Below are 16,644 nucleotides of genomic sequence, written 5' to 3' on the forward strand. Positions count from 1 at the left end.
GGCTTAAGACAACTTATTATCTTACGGGCATAAGTCTAAAATCAGTTTGGGCTAAAATCAAGGTGTTAGCAGGCTTGTGTTTCTTCTGGGGGGAGAATGTATATCCTTGTCTTTTTATAGCTTCAAGAAGCTGCCCACATTCTTTGGCTCATGGCCACACATCACTCCAACCTTGGCTTCGATCATCACACAACCATCTACCTCTCTTTTATAAAGACCCTTGTGATTATGTTGAGCCCACCCGGATAATCCAGGATAATCTTCTCATTTCAAGATCCTTAACTTAATCACCTGCTAAGTAACATATTCACAGATTCTAGGGATTAGGACATGCCCATCTTTTGGGGGGCCGTTATTCGGCCTACCGTAGTCATGTTATAGCCTCACCTTATCTATAGTGTGAGTTCTTCTCATTTATAGGGGTCAGGTGCTAGGAGGAATGGTGTGATGGAAGGAATATGGTTTGGAGTTAGCACACCTAAGAGTCCCAGAGCTGCTTCTAAGTAGCTGTGAAGCCTTGGACAAGTCATTTAAACTCTCTTGGCTCTCATTTTTTAGTGAAATGAGGGTATTGGACTGGATCAGGGAGGCAAATACCTGGTAGGTATACTGTCAACCCTTCCTCCTATACCCATAACAGAGATAACTACTTGTTCAAGGGCCTTTCTCTTGTGAGCTTGTTCCCAGCTTTCTACACAGCTACTACCAGGTGGCCGAAACTGTGAAAAAATCTATTTTCTCTCCCTGAACAAGATCATCTCTAAGGCCTGTGACCTAAACTGTTAAAACACATACACAGCTAAAACTTAACTAGCCTCGTCTTAGATCATTGAGTCTCAAAGTCCACTGATTCCCTTTCTTTTCAAAATATTTTCTCCCCCAGATTTTCCCTAGATCAATTAACTTGGCTAGTCAGTATTTCTTATCTCCCTACTTTTCCTCTGAAGAGAGCAGTTACGAACCAAAAGAGAAATAAAGGTTTGAAAGGTCTCCTACCTGTCTTATCAATCAGGTATAAATGAGAGTTGCCCATACAGAAACCCTGCCCTGCCATCACACCTAAGACCCCATGTGTTACCAGGCTGTGCTTTAGCTTGAACTTGTAATTTATACTTACACTTCCACTTAACACCTATACCTATACCTACATTTACACTTATACGTAAAAGCTCATGTCATTTCTAGATGGAGCTTGTGTCTCTCTTATATACAGAGAACACAACAACAAATTATACTTTTATTGCCAGACCCCAAAGCTAGAAAGAATTCATTCAAAAAGCAGTTTTGACCAGACATGACCAGACATGTGAAGCATCTCACTGAGGGTAGGTGCAAAACATTAAAGTCATATAGCTTAGATCATGGAAAAAACTGTGAGACAGGATGTAAACTCACTTCTATTGGAAGGAGTGCAATGTAAAAAAAGAAAAGCAACACACAGCTAGAGTTAAGTTGCTCACAAGGAGCAAAGTCAGGTCCGAGACAAACCTCAGAAGTGTCAAATGATCAAACTGTCTATAATATGTGGTTTCTGGCATGCATTATGAAAAATGAAAGGGTAATTTTCTGTTCAGACGATTGTCTCCTATCAGATTCTGTGCAGACTTGCTGAAGACTGACTCTTTCAACTCTTTTTAGTTTGTAAGGTTTTCCAAAGAAAAGACAGTCTTTCTGTTTATTCTACAAGCCCTCCTCATCAAAGTAGAACCTTAGATTACTTCATTTTGTAACCACGGGTCAGAGAAGATGCCTCTTCTGAGATGTGAGTTCTGCACTGGAAATTCTTGGTAGAGGTGCAGAGGTGTGCTCTGGAGTGGGGTGCCTTCCCTGAAAGCTAAAGCATCCCTCTCTGTAATTAGGTATTTGCCATCACATAAGCTTGTTTAATTATCCTCACAAAACTTATTGGTATCTGAAATTATTTTGTTTACCTTGGGAGTGGCAACCCATGTGTGATGAGTGGGAGTGCTGATCTAAGTTGCAGGCTTGTTTTCTTTGGCCAGCATAGTGATATATATCAATTTTGAATGTGAAAGTCTTCAGGCATGCAGAAACTCTCCAGCTCAATATAATAATCACCACTCCCTATAGTCTCAAACTTAGCTTCTTCACATATTTTAGTTCTCTACCTGGTGCAGTAAGGCATTGGAATGTGGGAACTGTGGCTTCCATATAGCAGGTCTGCTGAGAGACCTATAATATCATGGAGTGGGGACCTCGTCTGTACCCCAGTGTGTATAATGGTAAGCATTCACTGGGGTACAAACTGAGAGGTTTTATTTCTGGCTCCTTCTAACTTGTTGTGGGTCAAAGAGAGGACATTTCACCCTTTTCACTATTTTCACTTTCTCATCTGTAGGAAGGTTAGTGGTGCAACAGGAGTTGAAAGGAAAATGGGTAGAGGCCCTGTTAAGATTTTTTTTTTTTCAAGAATCAGTATGCTCCAGATGATGAGGAATGCCTTCTAGGCAGGCTTTTTCAGAGAACTGAACTGCCTCCTTAGATGGGGAACAAAAGTTTACAAGTCTTATTGTTGTAATGCCCCTCTCTGTGAGAGATGAGGTAATGAAGAGCCAGTCAGCATGGTAGGAAGAATAATGCTCCCTCCCGCCTCCAAAGATGTCCATGTCCTAATCCCTAAAACCTGAGAAATTGTTACCTTATGTGGCAATAGAAACTTTGCTGATGTTGTTAAGTTAGGGTTTTTGACATAGGGGAGATTATCCTGCATTATCCATCCAAGAGGGCCCAATATAGTCACAAGTCTTGTTATAAGGAAAAGGGGGAGGTAGGAGAGTCAGAGTCAGAAAAGGCTATGTGATGATAAAAGCAGAGGTCACAGTAATGCCATTGCTGAAACAGGGCCATGAGCCAAGGAAGGTGGGAGGCTGTTAGAAGTTGGAAAAGGCAAGGAACATGCTCTCCTCTAGAGCATCTGGAAGGAATGCAACCCTCCCTCCCCCTGAATTTTTGCCCAGTGAGACCCATGTCACCCTTCCGACCTTCAGAACTGTAAGACAATAAATTCGTGCTGCTCTAAGAAACTAAGTTTGTGGTAATTTTTATAGCAGCTTAGGAAATGAATACAGTGAATCAATATTTATTGAGCATCTATTGTGAGCCAGGAACTGTGCTATGTTCTCAAAATGAAAGATAGACATGGTCTTTCAACATACTTTATTAGGGAAGGAAAACATTAAACAAATGCTTATAAATAATAGTTGAACAGTTAGAAGTGTGAGAAATGCTGCAACAGAGAAATTCAGTGCTGTGAGACCATAAAACAAAGACAAACATGACCTTGACTGGGGTGAGTCAAAAGGGATACTTAGGCTAAGATTCAAATGCTGAATAGTAATTAGCTATGAGAAGAGATCAAGCAAGAGTCCAGGCAGAGGGGCCAGAATGGTGAAGTCCCCGAGTGAACATGGTGTGTTCAAGGAGAAGGAAAACCCAGTGTAACTGGCATGCTCAGGATGTGGGAAAGAGAGGTAGGAGATGAGGCTGGGAAGGTAGGCAGGTCCAGATAACACAGGGCTTTGAGGAGCACATTAAGCTCATGTTGAGATTTTGGACTTTGTTTTTCAAAACCATAGGAAGTGCCTAGATTGTGTGTTTTTCCAATGGGCTAACTGGACATCAGAACTGGATTTTCTAGGTTGACACATTTAATTGCCAGCGTGAGACCCTCCAGCGTATTTTTTCTCTGTTGTGTCTACCAGGGTGGCTGCAAGTGTTAAATGTTGCAGCTAGAGGATAGTGAAGGCATCAAGAATCTGAATTGCTGAGCTGCTGGACGGAGGAGTTTCTTCGAAGTCCCCTGGATCTGCAGCAAACTTTGAGTTAGAAATAAGCCTCTGTTGTGTTAAGCTCTTGATGTTTTGGTGTTGTTACTGCACAGCCTAGTGTTTCTTGATTAATTCAGTCATTTAACACGGTGACTCCTTGATCATCAGAGTGAACCTGGGGAACAGGTGAAACAGAGACCCCTGGATACTCACCCGCCCTGTTCTGATGTAGGCCTTAGATAGAGCCAGGAAATTTATTGGTATGTTTCATAGTAGAAACTACTGATTCTGCTAGTCTGTCTTTAGCTAGGATTACCAGAACTGGGCATGTGGGTTGAATTGTGCTGGCCTGCCTTGTGGGCAGCAAACATTATTCAAAATAAGAAAGAAAACATTTTAATGTCAGTTGTTATCTTGGGGATCCTGGGACATCTTTTGAGATAACAGTATATTTAGGAATGTCAGAGAAACCAGATGTATTAGTTTGCTACAGCTGCTATAACAAAGTACCACAGACTGGGTGGCTTACACAACAGAAGTTTATTTTCTCATTGTTCTGGAGGCCGGTTGTCTGAGATCAAGGTGTTAATTTCCTCTAGACCTCTCCTTGGCTTATGGATGGCATTTTCTCCTTATGTCTTCACATGATCTTCCTGTGTGTATCTGTGTCCTAATCTCTTCTTATACAGATGACAGTCATATTGGATTAGAACCCATCCTAATAACCTCATTTTACCTCTTTAAAGACCCTACCTCCAAATAGAGTTAAATTCCAAGGTACTGGGGGTTAGGACTTCAACATGTGAATTTGGGGAGACATAATTCAAACCCTAACACTAGACTTTAAGGAAATGCCCTTATTTTATGCAGCCTGCAAAGAGAGTAACTTAACTCAGAGATGGAGGTATTTCTAATTAAGAGAGGAGCTACATGATTTACGTGGTGATGAGTCTGATTCACACAATTCACTTACAACTTAAGTAAACAGATGCCATTTTCTACAATAAATATATTTTGCATAGTGAATGTACTATACATGCTTCTAGGTTGAAGATTACATTCCAAGGAAAGTTTGCACAGGAACTTTGAAATTCAGTGTTGAATGCATATCCCAGAAGGAGTGGAAGTCTCTTGAAAATCTTGGTGAGTATCTTGCTTTTTCTTAGCAAGTATAGCAATAGGTATAGCTGTTTTACATTTAAATGCTTGCATGCATGCATATATTTATATTTTTAATTTAAATTTTAAGAAGAGCTTTTGCCCATTTGTCTGTTCTCGTAGTTTCTTATGCTCCCGAGGATCTGGAATATAAATATTTTTCCTTGAAACTCTCACTTATCTTACTGAGGAGGGAATAACCAGTCCAGTCTTGAAAGATTTTAAGCACTGTTCCCAAAGTTTACAACTGTGACCTATAGTGTCTTTCAAGTTTAACCAGTGTATCTTCAGAATATGAGAAAAGTGAGACTGGGGAAATTAGGTGACTGGTGAAGCCCACTTTGTCACCTAGAGGCAGAGCCAATATTATAGGTCCTATACTTTAAGGCTTATTGTAGAGCTGTTGGCTCCACATGCATCATGGCAGAAGAGATTTATGGCATGTTTACAGTATATGTATGGTACATTTATAATGTAGTTCAAAAAGTTTATTTAATACCTTGAATACATTTTGGGGCTTCACTAGCTTTCCAGTTAAATACCAGGTAGAGTTCTACTGTAAAACACCAAACAACCAAGCAAAAACAAGTGAGGGAAGCTTAGAGTATAGAGTTGGAAACATTTTTCATTGCTCACCTTTTTTCAGATCCCTACTGAGAAGAATACTTTGTCAGTTGAGATAGGCTAGGTTGTGTTACAATAACAAACAATTCTAAATCTCAGTGGCTTGACACAGCACAGGTTTATTTATCACTCGCAAAGTGAGTGTCCAAAGTGGGTCAGCAGAGGGTTTACTCTGCTCCAAACAGATCTGGGTACCTGGGCCAATAGGGGCTCTTCCCTCTTGTAATGGCGTCATCTGGAAAACATGGCCTTTGTGGCCACCTTAACAGTGAAGAAAGTACTCAAGTGTCTCACTGGCAGCTAAACACTCTGGCCTGGAAGTGATACATGCCATTTCCCGTCACAAACCATTAGCCAGAAATGGACATACGCCCTGTCTAACAGCAAGAGGGTGGAGAACTATAATCTTCTGGATTTCAGATAGGAGAAGGGGACTGAATAGAGGTGAGCACTAGAAATCTCCACCCTAAATGCTTTTCCTCTATGGGACCCCATTTCTTCATTTATTAATTTATTCAACCAAGATGTGCTCGATATGGAGTTATGTACATAGCTGAATAAGACATTATCTCAGCCTTTTTGGAGCTTACAGTTTTGAGGCAGACAAATAAAAAATAATGCTGTTATAAATTTTAATAAGTGCTCTGAAGAAAAGGAAAGATCAATGATAGATAATAATGGTTATCAGAAGAGACCTACACAAGTAGGTGGAAAAAAGAAAATTAAATCACTAAATGGTTTCATGAGTGAGGCCAATTAAAAAGAAAGGCAACTACAGTTGACTCTTAAATAACATGGGTTTGAACTGTGAGGGTCCACTTATATGTGGATTTTTTTCAATAATATGTGCTATAGTATGACATTATCTGCAGTTGGTTGAATCCAAGTCTGCAGAACCAGGGATATAGAGGGCTGACTGTAAAGTTATAGTCACGGATTTCGACTGTGTGAGGGGTGGACACCCCTAACCCCCATGTTGTTCAAGGGTCAACTGTATATGCAAGTGATTTTCAGATTCTCTCCTTAGTTAGTAAATTACCATAAACATTAGAATTATTTGTGGTTTGGGTTCCATCACAAGCAGATCCTGAGATAGAGATTTAAGTGTAAGTGTGTAGTTTATTTTGGTAGGAGAGGTGAAAGGAAGCATTGATAGAGGAGTGAGAAAGCAAGAAGGAAGGGATGGCAGCTTATGAAGAGGGCATTATAAAGCCAGCTACCACTGTAGGTGACTGTAGCTTAATCTCACTGGGGAAACTCTGGGTGTCAGTGTAAAATACATGTTAATATACCATTTCCTGTTAGTCACTGGTTGAGGGCTGCTCTCTTGGGATGTACTGCCAGTGTGTACTGCACATTTTGATTCCTCTAGAGTTTTCTTTAGATGGAGCATCTATATGCTACCATTTGTCACTCCTTCATTCATAAAAGTTTTATAGGGTCTGTAGTGATGTCTTCTCTTTCATTCCTAATTTTAGTAATTTGTGTCTTCTCCATTTTTTTTTCTTTTTAGTCTACTTCTAAGTTCTAAAGATTGTTGATCTTTTCAAATAAGACACTATTGCTGTATTGATTTTCTCTATTATTTCTTTTTAAAATTTTATTGATTTCCACTATGACCTGTATTATTTCTTTCTTTCTATTTACTTTGTATTAATTTGTTCTTTTTTCTCTAACATAAGCATTTAAAGGTATAGATTTTCCTTTAAGCACTGCTTTAGATGTATCCTATAACATTTTATTTATTTATTTATCTATTTATGACTGTGTTGGGTCTTTGTTGCTGCATGCAGGCTTTCTCTAGTTGTGGCGAGCAGGGGCTTCTCTTCGTTGCACTCCGTGGATGTCTCATTATGGTGGCTTCTCTTGTTGCAGAGCACGAGCTCTAGGAGCATGGGCTTCAGTAGTTGTGGCACGTGGGCTCAGTAGTTGTGGCTCTTGGGCTCTAGAGCACAGGCTCAGTAATTGTGGCTCTTGGGCTCTAGAGCACAGGCTCAGTAGCTGTGGTGCACAGGCTTAGTTGCTCCGTGGCATGTGGGATCTTCCTGGACAAGGGATCAAACCTGTGTCCCCTGCATTGACAGGCGATTCTTAACCACTGCACCACCAGAGAAGTCCCTATCCTGTAAATTTTGATATGTTGTATTTTATTGTCACACAGGTTAATTAGAAATGCATTTTTAAATTTCCAAATATTTGGGCATGTTCTTTCTATTATTGATTTCTAATTTAATTTCATTGTTGTTGAAGAAGATATCTGGTATTATTTCAGTCTTTTAAAATTTATTGAGACTTGTTTTATGGCCTAGCATATGGGCTATCCTGGAAAATGAGCCATGTGCACTTAAAAAAATGTACATTCCACTCTTCTGGGTAGGGTATTCTATATAGGTCAGTTTGGTTAAGTTAGCTGGTAATGTTGTTCAAATATTCTTTATCCTTACTGATTTTTCTGTCTGGTTGTTCTATTAATTAGTGAGAAAAGAGTATTGAGATTCCAATTATAATTGTTGAAAAGTCTATTTCTCCTTTCTATTTTGTCAGTTTTTGCTTAACATATTTTGGGGCTCTCTTGTTAGATACATAAACATTTTTACTTTTATATCTCCCTGCTCTATTGACCCTTATCATTGTGAAATGCTCCTCTTATTCACAATATTTCTAGCCTGATGTCATGTTGTCTGATAATAATTTAGCCATTCCAGCTCTTTTGTGGTTACTGTTTGCATAGTGTATCTTTTTCATCAGTTTACTTTACATCTATATATGTTTAAAGTGTGTTTCTTGTTGATTGAATATAGTTTGATCTTGCTTTTTATTTCAGTTTGACAGTCTCTGCCTTTTGATTAGGATAGTCAATTTACATGTAATGTTATTATTGATATGGTTGGATTTATGTCTGACGTGTTGCTTTTTGTTTTCCATTTTCATATCTTTTTTGGGGTCCTATATTCCTCTTTTACTGCCTTCTTTTGTGCTAGTGCACTATTTTAATTCCTTTGTTAATTTTTTTAAAGCTGTTTTGAATTATTTCCCTAGTGGTCACCCTAGAGATTATAATGTGCATATTTAAGTTTTCACAATCTACTTCAAGTTAGTACTGACTTAAATCTTATAAATTATAGCAACTTTGTTCCATTATAGCTCCATTCTCTTCTCTCTCCTTTGTGTTATTATTGTCAAATATACTTTATCTGTTGGGTTAGATGTAAAAACTTAACCATACATCTTTACAATTATTGTTTTAACCAATCTGTTTTTTAATGATTTTTTTTAAAATTAAGAGAAATACAAGAAAAAAGAAAGAAAAAGAAAAAAATATGGGCAGTGTTTTATATTTACCCACATATTTACAATATCTGATACTTTTCCTTCCTTCCTTCATTTTCATTGCCATCTCCTGTCATTTTCTTTCAGCTTGAAGGACTACTCCTATTATTTCTTGTAGGTTAGGTCTACTAACAATGAATTCTCTGTTTCTGTTTATCCATGAATGTCTTTATTTTCTGTTTATTTTTGATGAGTAGTTTGCTGGATATAAAAGTCTTTTTTGGCAGTTTTCTTTTCTTAACACTTTAAACAATTCATTCCATTGCTGGCCTCCATAATTTCTGATGAGAAATCAGCCATTAACCATTTTGTTGCTGAGTTGTTTTCCTCTTAATATTTTTGGGATTTTCTCTTTTTCTTTGTCTTCCAGAGGTCTGACTATAATAGGTCTTGGTGAGGATCTATGTATTCATCCTACTTGTGGTTTTTTGAGCTCCTTGGACCTGTGGATTGACATTTTTCATATAATTTTGGAAGTTTTCGCTCATTTCTTCAAATATATTTTCTGCTCCCTTCTCTTTCTTTCAGACTTTTCATTATACAAAAGTCAATCTACTTGGTCTTGTTCAACAGATCTCTAGTCTTTTTTCTCAGTTTTTTTTTCCCCTTTCTTCTATGGATTACAAACGTTTTATCAACCTATCTTCAAATTCACTGGTTCTGGGACTTCCTTGGTGGCACAGTGGTTAAGAATCTGCCTGCCAATGCAGGGGACATGGGTTTGATCCCTGCTCTGGGAAGATCCCACATACCATGGAGCAACTAAGCCCGTGCACCACAACTACTGAGCTTGCGCTCTAGAGCCTGTGAGCCACAACTACTGAGCCCTCGTGCTACAACCACTGAAGCCTGCACACCTAGAGCCCGTGCTCTGCAGCAAGAGAAGCCACTGCAATGAGAAGCATGCCCACCACAACAAAGAGTAGCCCTGCTTTCCGCAACTAGAGAAAGCCAGTATGCGGCAACAAAGACCCAATGCTGCCAAAAAAAAAAAAAAAAAAAAAAAAAAAAATTCACTGATTCTTTGCCTTTTTAAATGTGATGTTAAATACACCTAGTAAATTTTTCATTTTGGATGTTGTGCTTTTCATCTCTAAAATTATCATTTGTTTTATTTGATATTTTTACTTTCTCTATTGACATTTTGTACTTGTTGAGTAATTTTCAAAATAATTTCTTTTAATTTACTGAATGTAGTTTTCTTTAACTCTGAACATATTTATTAGATCTGCTTTGAAATTTATATTTGGTGAATCTAACATCTGTGCCCAGTCAGAATCAGTTTCTGTTGGCTTTCTCTCTTTCTCCCTCCCTCCTTCCTCTCTCCCTCCCTCCCTTCCTTCCTTCCTTCCTTTCTTTCTATCTCTCTTCCTTTCTTTCTTCCTTTCTTTATCATCTATCTATCTATCTGAGTCTGGATCACATATTTCTGTTTCTTTGCATGTCATATAATGTTTGATTAAAAGACTGGACATTCTCATACTATCAATATATTATAGGAACCCTGGATTTTGTTTTATAACCTTTTACATAGCCAAACAGATGCAACCCATTTCATACATGTTCTCAAGATAAACAATAACTACTCCTCAAATAAGAGCACTTGATTAGCACATATAGTTCATCCTAAATTTGCCTGGTAATTGAGGTAGCAAACATGTTTACTAATTGCCTTTATCCAAAGGGAAAATAAAATAGAATAAAATTCTCATTTATTTATGACAGGAGGATGATATATCTCTTTACCAGGTTACACATGACATACATCACATTTTTGGTTTAATGCATATTCAACTATAAAACTGTTTTTTCCTCTTCTACTATTGTGGACAGGTTTTCCAAGTTGGCAGATTTTCTTTTTTAATTTTGTTTTCCCAAAAGTAGTTGCTGGCCATGCCAGGGAGGTGCTATACTGCATGCTTTTCTTGTTGAAACGAATAGCCTTCTCCTTATTTTTCTTTCTCTCTTTCTTGGTAGCTGTTTTAGGAGCATCAATGCTTCTGAATCTTAGGGAGACTCTAGATTTCATCAGTTCCTTTCTCCCATATCACCTAGGTATGCTTTCACAATTGTATGTAAAGTGCTAAGCAAACTCAACTGTAAGGTAGGAAATAAGTAACAATTAATACACAAATGGACTCTCCTTTTGATCCTTCAGTGGATATGTTTTAGATAAATCCTTTGTAAGAGTAAGCACAGAAATCAGAGGGGTTTTTATTTTTTTAGCCAATAGGATTATCATGGATTGGTACTCTGGTCTAGCAATTCAGTAGGGTGTGCAGATATTTTTCCTACAATCTCATCCTTTCTGAAGACATGTCTTTTTTCTGATTTAAGATTTTAAGGAACTCTTGTACTGAGGGGCTTGAGTAAATGTCCTACAGCTATGTAGTGTTGGGATGAAGATGAGAGGATCATCAGTTGTGCTTTTGTTTGACCTACATATTCACAGAGAGGTGAGGGAGTTGGGAGCCATGAAGGGTGGATAAGGCCTCATCTCAGGTCCTCAAGAAGGTGAACCACACATATGCTTCCTCACTCCTCTACTCTCTTTTTCTTCTAGTACCACCCATGTTCTCTCTTCAGTTCTCTCTACCCAAAGTCCCTGCCCTCACCCTCACTTCATCACTCTTACACTACTAGTGAAACAGTAAGCTCAGACCCATTCTAGACCCAGTTGTGCCTTCCCCTGACTTCCCTGTTGGTCACAGGGAACAGTAATTCCTTTAGCTTCAGTTCCATCTCTCTCTGCTGGCAAAGCTAAAGCCAGTTTTTCTCCTAAAATACTTGATGACAAATGCGCTTCTCCACTGGATTAATTTAATTTTTTCCAGAAAACATTTTGGTCCGTTCTATATGAAGCATGTATATTCCTCTTATCCTTTGACCCTACTATTTACAAAAAAAACAAAAACAAAAACAGACTCTGCTTTTGTTATGCTGTAGGCACATTTTCCTTTGTTCTCACCTAATTTTCATTACAAAGGGTCACTGGATTAACTGAGACTGCCTCTATAGAGCTTTTTGGATCAAAGGGCTCCATATTCAAATAGTTTCTCTCACTCTGACCCCCAAATTTCTCCTGTGACAGATGGGGTTGAAATTTCAGTACTTCCACCGTGTATATATTCAGTATTGAAAAATGTGCTTGCAGCTATAAATGACAGAAGTGTTCCAATGAGAGAGATTGCACCAACTCTTTGAAGAGCTATCTTTATTTCTGTATGTGGTTTTGCCAATGATTCAGTGGAAACATAATAGTGACTTTGATGAGTCCTAAGTGTACGTTATGAGTTTGTACAAAACTTTCAAAATTATTTTTAGTTTTTGTGAGTTAGCTGAATATAAAAAGTAATTTCATATCTTCTCTCTTCCTTCACATCTTCTCATAATACATTTGGTCTCCAGATGTTGAAGTAAGAAATATTTTCTCTGGAAAATAAAGCTATCAGTGTGCATTATAACATGGACAATACTGATGCATGTCTAAAAATGAGGCTGATACAAATTTTAAATCCCTGCCATATGCTGAACTTTGGGCTAAAAGAGAAGGAAACCAAATGATATTGTTGAAGCTCCTAGTATTCCAAGGTATCATTGCAGATGTTTTGCCATACATTATCACATTATGTTTTTTTAAACAACATTACAAAGTAGGTTTTATTCTCTCTTGATTTGCAGAGGGAGAGAGAAAGTCAAGTTTAGAGACTTGAGATAGTTTTCTCAAGGTCCCAGATATTTAGGTGCAAAGTTGGAATTCAGGACCCTTTGACTTAGAAGCCCTTGCACTTTTCCCCATGCCATTGTGCCAACTGAAGAGTTGAAAGTCCTTCATATTCAGCTATACAATAGTACCCTCAAATGTTACTTCAGTACAAGTATAGCCTTGCTTTGTATAGTCTTATGCCTCTATGCCTTAAAATGCAGAGATCATGATTTATCTAGTTTTTTCTTACCAGCACTTAGCACAGGAAGTGAAATTTAGAAGAAGCTTAGTAAAAGGCCGTTAAAATCTATGAATGAATTAGACTTGGTCATCATAAAAAGCTTTTTCAAAGAAGCTCCTCCTTTAAGAATTTCTCTTTCTCTTAAGCTTTCCATTTACTAGAACCCATGAGATCATTCAAAGGACTTTTTCTCCATGACAGCTTTAACATTCATAAAATTATCAAACATGTCATTTTACTTTTATAATGTCTCTAACACCTGGCTCTTCCTTTTTATTTCCATTGTCACTACTTCTATTCCATCTATCCTCAGGGACTGTTTTCTCTCTCCAATTCACTCTCTCTTTTATTCATCCATCCATCCATCCATCCATCCATCCATCCATCCATCCATCCATCCATTCTTTCATTTCTTCAACAAATATTTTGGCAGCATTTATTAAAAACACAATAAGCATTCATTAAAAACACAATACAGTGTGATAAGTGCTGTAAGAAAAGATTGTTTACAGTGCTGTGAGATCACAGAAAAGGATAACTCTTACCCAATTTGGGGAGGGAGATTCAGTGACAACTTCTTGGAGGAGCTGTTATCTGAGCTGAGCTTCAAAGAATCAGTTGAGTTAGAAAGGCAAAAAATGGAAAAAGGCAAAAGGACAATAGTGTTCCTCCTCTGTTGCATCACCATTTATTATTATTTTTTATTAAAATTTTTAAAATTGATGTAGAGTTTACCTACAAATGTATCATATTAGTTTCAGGTGTACAACATAGTAATTCAATATGTTTGTAGGTTATGAACAATACAAAGTTATAATATTATTGACTATAGTCCCTGTGCTGTACATTACATCCCTGTGACTTATTTATTTTTTAACTGGTAGTTTGTACCTCTCAACCCCTTCATCTATTTCGTTCATCCCCCTCCAGCCTCCCCTTTGGCAACCAGTAATTTGTTCTCTGTATCTGTGAGTCTGATTCTGTTTTGTTATATTTGTTCATTTGTTTTGTTTTTTAGATTCCACATATGAATGAAAAATACAGTATTTGTCTTCCTCTGACTTATTTCACTTAACATAACACCCTCTAGGTCCATCCATGTTGTCGTAAATGGCAAGATTTCATTCTTTTTTTATGGCTGAGTAATATTCCATTGTATACATACACCACATCTTCTTTATCCACTCATCTGTTGATAGACACTTATATTGCTTCCATATCTTGACTATTGTAAATAATGCTACAATGAACATTGGGGTGCATACAAATTAGTGTTTTCATTTTCTTTGGGTGAATACCCAGGAGTGGAATTGCTGGATTGTATGGTAGTTCTATTCTTAATTTTTTGAGGAATCTCCATATTGTTTTCCACAGTAACTGCACCAATTTATATTCCCACCAACAGTGCACAAGGATTCCCTTTTCTCCACATCATTTTCAACACTTGTTATTTCTTGTCTTTTTTATGATAGCCATTCTGACAGATATGAGGTGATATTATTGTGGGTTTCCTTTGCATTTTCTAATGGTTAGTGATGTTGAAAATCTTTTCATGTGCTTGTTGGCCATCTGTATGTCTTCTTTGGAAAAATGCCTATTCAGGTACTCTGCCCATTTTAAACTCAGGTTTTGTTTTGTTTTGTTTTGTTTTTGATATTGAATTGTATGAGTTCTTTATAAATTTTGGATATTAACCCCTTATTGGATATATCATTTGCATATATCTTCTCCCATTCAGTGGGTTGCCTTTTTATTTTGTTGATGGTTCTCTTCACTGTGCAGAAACTTTTTAGTTTGATGTAGTCCTATTTGTTTAATTTTGTTTTTGTTTCTCTTGCCTGAGGAGACCGATCCAAAAATATATTGCTAAGGCCCATGTCAAAGAAGGTACTGCCTATGTTTTCTTCTAGGAGCTTTATGGTTTCAGGTCTTACATTTAAGTAAGTCTTTAATCCATTTTGTTTATTTTTGTATATGGTGTGAGAAAATATTCTATTTTCATTCTTTTATGTATAGCTGTCCAGTTTTCCTAGCACCAATTATTGAAGAGACACTTTTCCCCATTGTATATTCTTGCCTCCTTTGTCATAGATTAGTTGACCATATGTGTGTGGTTTATTTCTGGACTTTCTATTCTGTTCCATTGATCCATGTGTTTGTTTTTGTGCTAGTACTATACTGTTTTGATTACTACAGCTTTGTAGTATAATTTGAAGCCAGGGAGGGTAATACCTCCTGCTTCTTCTTTCTCAAGATTGCTTTGGTTATGCAGGGTCTTTTGTGGTTCCATATACATTTTATGATTATCTGTTCTAGTTTGTGAAAAATGCCATAGGTATTTTGATAGAGATTGCATTGAATGTGTAGATTGCTTTGGTAGTATGAACATTTTAACAATATTAATTCTTCCAATCCATGAGCATGGTATATCTTTCTATTTATTTGTGTTGTCTTCAATTTCTTTCATCAGTGTCTTGTAGTTCATGAATAGAGGTCTTTCACCTCCTTGGTTAAATTTATTCCTAGGTATTTTATTCTTTTTAATGTGATTGTTTTCTCCTTCTGGTAGCTCATTTTTGGTGTACAGATATGCAACAGATTTCTGCATTTTAATTTTGTATCCTGCAACTTTACTGAATTCATTTATTAGTTCTAATAGTTTTTTTTTAAGTCTTTAGCTTTTCCCATAGTATCATGTCATCTGTAAATAGTGACAGTTTTACTTCTTCCCTTCTAATTTGGATGCCTTTTATTTCTTTTTCTTCACTGACTGCTGTGGCTAGGACTTCCAATACTATGTTGAATAAAAGTGGTGAAAATGCGTATCCTTGTTATGTTCCTGATCTTAGAGAAAATGCTTTCAGATTTTCACTGTTGAGTGTGATGTTAGCTGTGGGTTTGCCATAAATGGCTTTTATTATGTTAAGGTATGTTCCCTCTATACCCACTCTGCTGAGAGTTTTTATCATGAATGGATGTTGAATTTTGGTCACATGTCTTTTCTGTATCTATTAAGATGATCACGTAATTTTTTTTTTTTTTTTTTTTTTTTTGCGGAACGCGGGCCTCTCACTGTTGTGGCACGCGGGCCTCTCACTGTTGTGGCCTCTCCGGTTGCGGAGCACAGGCTCCGGATGCGCAGGCTCAGTGGCCATGGCTCACAGGCCTAGACGCTCCGTGGCATGTGGGATCTTCCCAGACCGGGGCACGAACCCGTGTCCCCTGCATCGGCAGGCGGACTCTCAACCACTGCGCCACTAGGGAAGCCACCAATCACGTAATTTTTATTAATGTTATGTGGTGTATCATGTTGATTTATGTACAAATATTGAACCACCCTTGGATCCCTGGAATAAAATCACACTCAATCCTGATGTATGATCCTTTTAATGTATTGTTGAATTTGGTTTGCTAATATTTTACTGAGGATTTTTGCATCTAGCTTATCAGGTATATTGGCCTGTAATTTTTTTGTAGTGTCTTTGGTTTTGGTATCAGGGTAATGGTGGCCTCATAGAATGAGTTTGGAAGCATTCCCTCCTCTTTGACACTTTGGAATTGTTTGAGAAGGATAGGTATTAACTCTTCTTTAAATATTTGGTAGAATTCCCCTGTGAAACTGTCTGGTCCTGGACGTTTGTTTATTGGTAGTATTAAAAAAATTACTGATTCAATTTTATTACTAGTAATCAGCTTGTTCAGATTTCCTATTTCTTCCTGATTCAGTCTTGGAAAATGGTATGTTTCTAGGAATTTATCATTTTCTCTAGGTGGTCCAATTTGTTGTTGTATAACTG

This window comes from Hyperoodon ampullatus (genome assembly GCF_949752795.1).
Source record: "Hyperoodon ampullatus genome assembly, chromosome: 2".
NCBI classification, from domain to species: domain Eukaryota; kingdom Metazoa; phylum Chordata; class Mammalia; order Artiodactyla; family Ziphiidae; genus Hyperoodon; species Hyperoodon ampullatus.